Source organism: Chenopodium album, chromosome 5 (assembly GCF_948465745.1).
Source record: "Chenopodium album chromosome 5, dcCheAlbu1.1, whole genome shotgun sequence".
NCBI classification, from domain to species: Eukaryota; Viridiplantae; Streptophyta; class Magnoliopsida; order Caryophyllales; family Amaranthaceae; genus Chenopodium; species Chenopodium album.
The window spans coordinates 39521280-39530939 of record NC_137838.1 but is presented as its reverse complement, the minus strand read 5'-3'; the positions used below and the strand labels follow the sequence as shown (position 1 = coordinate 39530939).

General features: G+C 38.3%; 1 long non-coding RNA gene across 1 annotated transcript; it reads left to right on the top strand.

The window, feature by feature from the left end:
* The first annotated feature begins 219 nt into the window (after window positions 1–219).
* LOC145630695 (uncharacterized) lies at window positions 220–1148 on the top strand. The gene is made up of 2 exons (XR_014112186.1): window positions 220–410; window positions 838–1148. It is a non-coding gene; the product is annotated as an uncharacterized LOC145630695 (long non-coding RNA).
* The last annotated feature ends 8512 nt before the right edge of the window (window positions 1149–9660 follow it).

Genomic DNA, 9660 nt, shown 5'->3' with positions numbered 1-9660 from the left:
TTTACAAAAAAGATCCCTAATAAAAGACTTGTTATTTATGAAACGGATCTGTTCGATATATGAGATCCAATATTAATGGTAACGGGTATGTTATGTTTATTAGAACATGATAAGAGACCCGTTCTATAACTTAACGGGTCTATTATAAATATTAGGGCCCACAAATTAATTTGGAGAAATAAAGAAAAAGAATGCATAGACCTGTTGTCAATCCTAACAGGTCTCTTATGTGTATTAGGGGTACTTGTTATATACAATTCTCTCTCCTCAAAACCCTAACCTCAGCCCCAAAATCAAAATCCTTTTCTCTTAGAATTTCGCCGTCACTGGTCTCTTCCACTTGTTTCCTCCATTGATGTTTTGCTAATATTCAATGGAAGGTACTTGCTCTTCTTCTTTTAGAATAAAAGGTAATTACTCTTCCTCCTCACTTTTTAATATATGGTTCCTGGGAAACTAATATTTGCGTTTTTTATAAAAAAAAAATGACTCTATATCTCTACTCTTTTAAAAAAAATAGCGAATTCCGTTATTCTTTGGTGTATTCCTTGCATTTACAATTCTCCAAGCTAGGTACTCAACAAATCTCTAAATTCATCTACTACTAATTTCTATTATTTCTTTTATGTAATTTATTTTGCATTCACATAATAGAAATTAAAAAAAAAAAGTTTTAGTTTTGCTCAACTAAAGATCTAATAGGAAATACTATGCGGTTGATTATCCTTCTTTTAGATCTACATATACTAGAAATTTTGTTTGGTTATTGTTCATCAATTTTATGTTTTGGTAAAATTCTTAATTGACTTTTTTTTATTGTTATTTTTTCAATGTCAGTTGGAGGCTATGAATATCTCATTGATAATTCCGTCGCCGGGAAAATGAGTGATCTTGGAATAGTTAAAAATTGGATCTCGAAACTATGTCTTGCAGCTTGTATTATTTGGAGCGCTTCACTTTCCTTTCCACCATAAGAATCTGCAACATCTAACTTATCTAGTTTGAGGCGTGTTTCCGATTGCTATTTTTAAAATTGGTTTTGATGATCTTTGCTGCACATACACTCTTGTACCTTATACTTCGTATAATGTATAAACTTTATTGTATCAATGATGAATAAAATGAAAATCATAATTTAGTTTTGATGATTTTTTTTTTATTTATAAATTCATATTTATTCATTTTGATATTGGGTTTTGTAATGTTCTTAAAGAAAAAGCAAAAATAATAAATAAAAAAATAATAATTAATGGGTTACGTTGATTTATTTTTTTAATAAAATTAATGGGATAAGAGACCCCATTTCTTAAATGACAGGTCTGAACTGATTAAGCAAAGAGACCCCATTTCTCTAATAAAGGGTCTCTTACATAGCAATATAACAGACCCCCTATCTTTGATAATGGGTCTCTTACCTAGTAATATAACAGACCCCCACTTATGAGGCGGTCTGTTTATCAAACAGACCCCTGAGATAGAGACCCGTTAAAATATGGTCTATAAGGCATGTTTTGACGGGTCTCTTTGCCTAATTTTGTAGTAGTGTTCCTCATAAAGCATGACTCTGAGAGTCGGCTCGTAATGTTCAATGGGCAAGATGGCTTCAGCACCGTATACCATAAGAAATGGGGTTTCACTGGTTTCCCCTTTTGCAGTCGTCCGGATGGCCCATAGGATATGAATTATCTCTTCTGCCCATAAGCCACAGGCTCTTTCAAGTTTCTTTTTTATGCCGTCTGAGATGAGCTTGTTGAAGGCTTCAACTTGGCCATTTTCTTGGGGTCGGCCGACTGATGCAAAACAATGTGAGATACCCTGATCTCCCAACCAAGTCTTAAGGTGAGGCGTTTCAAACTATGGGCCATTATCAAACACCATAGATATAGGTACCCCGAACTGGGTGATGATATTCTTCCAAATGAAAGAGATGACATCCTTTGTCTTGATATTCTTGACCGGCTCAGCTTCTACCCATTTGGTAAAATAATCCACAACCACAAAAATATAGCGTTTTCCGCCTGGAGCAGGCGTATAAGGACCCAGAATATCCATGCCCCATTTAGCAAACGGGACTTGGCTGTGGATTGCCGTCAGATTAGTAGCTGGGCGGTGAATAAGCTTGCCAAACCTCAAGCATTTGTCACGTCTCTTCACCAACTCTTTAGCGTCTGCTTCAAGAGTAGGCTAAAAGTAATGCCGCCTTGCTCTAACGGCTAAAGACCTGCCGCCTATATGAGAGGCACAGTATCCAGCATGCAATTCTTCAAGAACTTTTTCCCCTTTTCTGGGGTAACGCACTTCAATAGCGGTTTAAGGATACCCGCCTTTAAGAGCTCTCCGTTTCTCAACTCGAAGTTTGCTGCTCGCTTCTTCATGACGGCTGCCTCCTGTGGTGAATCAGGAAATGTGTCGTCTGTTAAATATGCCCGGATGCCATCCATCCACGTAGAGCTTCGGTCCAAGATTCCAATTGGCTCTTTATATATACTTTTCTTTTCAATAACTTCACAAAAGACTGACCGAGGCGTATCATAGCAGGCGGATGATGCCAATTTTGACAACGCATCCGCCTGGTTGTTATCTGACCTGAGCACTTGACTCAGACGGAATTCCTCAAGTGCCCCAGCCTCTTCTTTAACTGCCTGAAGGTACTTGATCATAACCGGATGAGTTGCCTCATGTTTTCCCTCATACTGGCTTACGACCAACTGTGAATCAGAGTAGGCGTCAATTTTTGTTACCCCTGCTACCTTACACATGCGAATTCCGGCTAGCAGTGCTTCGTTATTTGAGGCTTGAAACTTTAACCGCAGTGCATATTCAAATCTGTCCCCCTCAGAGGACTCATATATAACTCTTGCACCGCAGCCGTTCTTTGTCGAGCTCCCGTCTACATACACCTTCCAAACCTGATCAATGTTATCCGGTTGAACCGGTCGTGTCATTTCAACAATCAAGTCGGCAAACGCCTGACCATTCACTGTCTTTCTAGGTTCATAAGTGATTTCAAGAATTTGCATTTACATAGTCCATTAAAGCAATTAACCGGATGATTTCAAGGTAGACATTGGCCGCTTTAGGGGCTGATCGGGGTAAATTACCACCGGATAGGCCAGAAAGTACGACTTCAATTTCTTGAAGGCCATATATAGAGCAAGGCCAAATTTTTCCACCATGGGATACCGTAGTTCAGCAATTTTTAGAACATGGCTAATGAAATAGACCGGGAGCTAAATGTCGTCTCTCTCAGCAAGGAGAACAACTCTGAGAGCATGATCTGGGACGGCTAGGTAAATATATAACGACTCTTTGGGCAGAGGGCTTACAAGCCTTGGCAAAGAGTGCAAGTGTTCTTTCTGGTTTTGAATGGCCGCCTAAGCATCATCCCCCCATTCAAATCTGGTCTTCTTCCTGATTACTTGCAAGAAGTAAAGGCATTTGTAACCTGACCGGCTGAGGAACCTCCCCAAAGCCGCCAGGCAACCGGTTAGTCTTTGTGTTTCCTTGAAAATGCAAGGTGACTTCATGTCAATTACCGCCTGTATCTTCTCGGGGCTAGCCTATATCCCCCCTTTGAACAATCAGGAACCCGAGAAACTTCCCAGACTCAACACCAAAGACGCATTTCTTATGGTTTAACATAACCTTATGCCGCCTGAGTGTGATGAAGGTTTCTCGGAGATCAACAAGGTGATCCGCCTGCTGCTTGGATTTGACTATCATGTCATCAATGTACGCCTCCACATTCCTCCCAATTTAATTAACGAAGACCGTATTAATCATCCGTTAGAATGTACGCGCCTTGCTGGCACCCCGCTCCAGAGTGTCTCTGGGCCGAATGCGCTTGGTTATCAAAGAGAAATCATCGGCTATATAATTTTCAACTTGAGGATCTTCATCCTCTTAGTCAGTGAAGACTTCCGTTTCGTCGACCGGACGTTCTAGAGGTGGTGCAGACTCTTGAACCATCCTTGAGGTACTCTCCCCACAAACAACGCCAAATGTTTTGGGTGTTTTTGTCCCTCGGGAGAGTTACGTCACAAAGAATGGTCCGGCTGAGTTGTACCTGCAAAAACAACGGAGACTCCGGGTGGTTGGAGCTCTGCCTCAAACGATCAAGTTACTAACTTGAAAGAGAATAAAGAGCATGGAAATTTATGTGGGGATCTGTTTGGATTCCAAGTTTAGGTGATTCTCTGATGAGAGAGAAAGTATGTGTAATAAATGATTGAATGTCCCCCAAAATGGGGAAATATCTCCCTATTTATAGGGTCGTTGGAGAATGATGCAACTATCTTCTACCAAACAATCTTTAAGTTCGAAGATGGCAAAAAAAAAGCTCAGTATACACTTCGCGCCAATTATCGAATTCAAAATTTTCAAATTTTTTTTATGTTGATATTACTAGTTCTAATACTATAATTACTTCATAATCAACATGTATAGGAAAAATAAGCAAAGAAAATAACAAGAAACAAACCAAATGCGAAGGAAAGTGCAAAAAACGTAGTCAAACGAAGAAATGCTCATACAAAGTTTAATACTTAGCCATTTTTCATAAAATTTGATGCAAAACACACCATAACATAGCATAATAACATTGAACAAACAATTCCAAGAATAATGGTCTGAATAAAAAACCCCTAAATTCAACAATTGGGGTTTAATGATTCGAAAAATGACTAAATTCCGCCAAAAATGAGCAGATTTAAACAAAAAACTTATATTGGATTATGGAAAATTTGAATTAATGGTGAGATCTACTTCCTTTTGCGTTGAAAATCGCAAAAAACAAGCTTTTTAGTAAAAGAGAGGGACGAAAATGGCGAAGGAAGAAGAAAAAAAGAGTAAAATGAAAATCACGCTTAGCGATTTCTTTTTGCTGACATAAATGCACGCGAAACAAAATCAGTTGCGCGTAACACACCAGCGCAACTAAGAACAATGCGCGCGCTAGGCCAGCACGACCCACTGAGTTGCAACTGGATACTAGTCACTAAAATGTCCGGTATCTAGATTTTGATTCGTTTGATCATTTTCCAACTGTTTTTGCTCGTTATTAGACGTAATGACTCGCAAATTATCAAAAAATTTTAAAATTGCTTTGCATTTTGTAGTTTGTTTTCTTCTTTGATAGTTTTTTGCATCTTTTTTCATGCACACCGTGCTTTGTTCCTTCTCTAAGCATACATTTTGAACGTTTTTCATAAAAGTGTCTTAAGACATTCCGTGGTGGTGCTTTATGTAAAAGCTCTCATAGACAGGTTTGTCATTTTACTGTATTGACGTTATAAATGTCCGGCTTTTCTTCTTTTTTCACGTCCACGGCAAAAAGGAAGGCGTCATGATGCAGTGTAAAAATGCAAGGCGTATCATGCAGCATAAAATTGTATGGCCTAGGTGTTGCGTAAAATTTAATTTTTCCCCCAAGCTTTGTAAGATCTACCTCTCGGAACTAAAAGGTAGAAAATTACTTTTCTTTAGGCTTTAGCTCATGATTCGACAAGCACGTCAAACCATTCAAGAACAGATACTTCTTAATTGGAAGCAAATACAGTAGTTAGGTCCCTTACTAGCTTACTGGGCAGTTAGGGTATTGTCCACCTCTGTATAAAAAGCGACGAGATGATGTTGCACCTATGTAGTCACATGCCCCCAGTCCTAAGACACGTATACTCATCTTGTGGAAAAAACTCCTGAGTGAGTTGCCGATTTTCTTCTCTGTCACTGTATTTGGATATGTGCCTCTAGTCCTGAGACATGTATTTCTATCTTGTGGACATCAAGTATTGTGTTTAGACAAGCGAATTGTCAAGAACTCTATTTGGGCTGCAAAAGCTGAAAGGTTTAGGTTACAAAGGCCAAAAGGCTGCGAAAGCCTAAAGGTTGCGAAAGCCGAAACATTCTTTTATGATCTTTTCAAATTGTTGAAATCAGGCTAAAGCTTCAATGAAATACCGAGAGACTTTAGACTAATGATGACATGATTAGGAGGACATCATCCCATTTTTAAATCTTGTTAAACCGATCTCTTCTCATGAGATGACATCACCTAGAACGACTTTACTTGTAAAAGCTTTCCACAATTGCAAAGGATCAATCTAGATTCTTTAGCACTTTAAGACATAAAAAATACTTTTTCTAGCCTTAATAACTACATGTTTCAAACAATTAGCGAATGAAGGATCTTTTTGACATCCTTAACATTTCTTAAAGATTCTCTATTCTTTGAGAACTTCACAGAATAAGTCTCGGATTTATTTCCTTGGTTACTTTGATTCTCATCTATTCTATACTCGATCAAATTGGGGGCTGACTATAGACATCTACTTTTGGCCCCTTGTCTCAACATGAAGTGCAATGACGATAAATAAAACCATCTTCGTGATGGATCGAAGTGAAGAATTCTTATGGATAACCGGATAAACAGTAAATACACAAAAAGACTAGCTTAACCAAAAACAAATATAAACCAATGTCCAATTAACTAAACCTGATCATAATTAGGATTAATCTTATGCTTAAGACCTAATAATGACGGATTGAGGGCGCCTAGGTTAAAATTAAAGTTTTCGCAGAAAAATCCGGGCGCATCAAAATGAGTCGCGCTGGTCTGGTGCGCGCAACTAATTCTGTGGCGCGCAACACCTAGCGCAACTTCTAGAGATGCGCTCGCAGAAGGTTCAGAATTTTATAAAATAAAGAATCGAAGCTTACCATAAAACCGCGCATGGGCAGCGCAACTAAATTACTTGCGCTGTGATGCCTCGTACAACTCATCCAGATGCGCGCGACACCTATTACGGTAGAATTCTCACAACCCTATTTACACCCATTCCCTATAAATAGGAGCTTAGTACGAAGCTTAAACACACAGAAGTTAACCTCAAATCCCGGCAGAGACTCTTGTTAACTTGTGCTTCCAAACCCTCTTATCCTAAACACTCACTCCTCTTAATCTTTGTTACTACGGTGGAGGTTCCCAAACAAGAAGGAGTCCATAGGTATTCTAAACGGAGATCTAGTAAAAAGAAGTGTTAAATTCCCAAGCACTTATTTAAATCATATTTACTTTTCTTGCTTTAAAGAACTTTAATCAATAAAATAGAGTAGTTTGACCACTTTAAAAAAGACAATTAATTAATCAATCCCACATAGTATCTTGTGTTAAATAAGATTAGAATTGAATATTTAATTGATCGATTGATCACCTAAGCCAAGGAGAATCTTTTTCACTTTTGCTCCTTTCACGAATTTGAATTAAATAAAGAACAACGACTTTGCAATGTAATTCCTACGTGATTTATGCTTGTAAATTAAATCAACTAACTTAGTTTTAGGTATCGCATTGCATATATTGTTTGGTGATGATATTTTAAAAAAGGATGAGCTAGTAGAGGTCGTACTAGGGCTAGAATAGCGATTCTTCTTTAAAGGGAACGTTATTTTAGTACTCTCGCTTCTAAACTCATTTCTGGTTTATGTAGACAAATTTGGGCTTGGGTAAACTTATGATTTGTGCAAAATATCCCATGAACTCCACATGGGATTAAGGTATGACGAGGTTTATGGGTTTTCCCATAACTCATTGGCGACTCCTACTTGTTTCTTACAAAAAAATGTGATGATAGAATAAATTCTAATTCTAGGTCCCTCAAACAGTCAAGAATTTAAATCCTAATACACCCAAACAATTGTAAAGTCCCAGGCTTTTAAATGGCCATGGGCATCTAAGGAAGGACCCCCTACGATGAGATCACCCTCCTTACACCTGCTATACAAGCGGTACAACCGAGATCCTCCTCTTGTGGCTGAAAAGAGAGCCTTGCCGCCTGTCCTAAAGGAGGCGCAGGAGCAAATCTTTGATCGAGGCCTTTTTACTGTAGCTGTTCGAACCAATGAGGAAACAAGGGTGAAGGATGTAACCTGCAAAGCTACATTCCCCATTATGAGTGGCTAACTGACAGGATGTATCTGGCCGCTTGCGGTCTTAGCTCTTAGAGGTAGAGAGGTAGTAGGCCATTTGGATTTACTTTGTTTAGCTGCTCTTAATGTTCTTTGTTTTTGTCTGAGTTTCTAACTTTTTATTATTTTTTGTGTAGGCGACCTTGAGGAATTCGACTCCTCGGACGAGTAGTCCTAAGGGGACGATGAGGATAAGGAGGTGGATGAGAAGAATGATGAGCAGCTGCCGGAGGACAGAAAGAATGCGGCTGCCAATGATGAAGACCTCCCCTGATCTTTTCATGTTTATGGTATTTCTTATGTGGCCGAATGGCCAAATATTTTCTTTTCCGCCCTGTGTGCCGAGTAACTGTGTATTTTTACCGACCAAGGGGTCGGGTTAATCAACAATTTCTTGCTCAGCTAACTAACTTTTCAAGTCGCCCATTGTGGCGGCTGCTTATTAATGTGAATGAAGCATCCGGTCATTTTGACCGTTTTGTTTATATTGGTATTTTGCTCTAAAATTTCTTAAAGCTTTCAATTTTTTATGCATAGATTTTTTGCTAAGTATTTAACTTGTAAACTATGCGATTGCTTTTCTTACCGAATGTTCCTGCCCCTGGCCGAATGTCGATTGGTTTTAAAAATGGGTTGATTGACTTAGAAATTATTGATACTTTAAAGAGTATGCATAGTTTCTAAGTCAATTAATCACTATAGTGATTGCCTCAAACCAAGCGATAGATGGTTATTTTGAGCAGCCGGTTAAACACATGAGAGTATCCGGCCAAAGGCCACAGCTGGTGGCTTGGACGTTTATTTAAGCCGCTAAGTTTTTGAAGTTAGCTTATAATCATAAGAATAATGTGTCTGCCTGTATTTCCTAGAGCAGTGTAGTTGGATTGGGATCGAAAAGAGCTTATTTATAAAAAAATTACTATTCCAATTTGGTTTGATCCATGATAAGGGTCCAATAACAGTGTAGTTGGATTGGGATCGAAAAGAGCTTTCCAATGATATATTATAAGCCCAACTCTAATGAATTGTAAGGAAGATATGGATTAATTTTGATTTGGCCCAAAGGTCTAGAGGAGGGCCTATTAATTATTATTCCTAAAGTGATTAGGATTGATTTTAGTCTTCTAGGAATATCTAGAAGGTTATTTTTAATTCAAATGAGGTTAGGATTTAAAAATATATTTTAAAGATGTTTTATTTAGAATAAAATATATTAAATCTTATTTCGAAAACTACTTGGACGCATAATTACCTGCAACCGGTGTTAAAGGTAATTTAGCGAGAAAAAGCGCGTTAACTTTTAGATCAGCTCTAGATGACAGAGTCATCGCCAGGCGCTGACCTTCGTCGCCTGTTGCTTGCCTTCGTCGCCTGGCGACAAGCTTGTCTTCTGGCCCTGACTCCTGTCGTTTGCGACACGAGGTATTTTATTCCGAATATGATTTTCTTCGATCCCGTGCTTTTATTCTTATAAATAGGGGTCGTACCTCCATGTTTTCAAATCATCAACACCTAGTATTATCTATTCTCTCTCTCTTCTTTTTCTAAACCTTCCCTTTCTTAAATTCCTCATATATTATCTTTAGAAACACTTATCCAATTTCGAAGTTACCTTCGCCCTAGACGTGAAAGGTTTGATAATTTTTGAGAGTTTTGTCCTAAATCCCCATTTCAAATATTTAATTTAATTGTTTA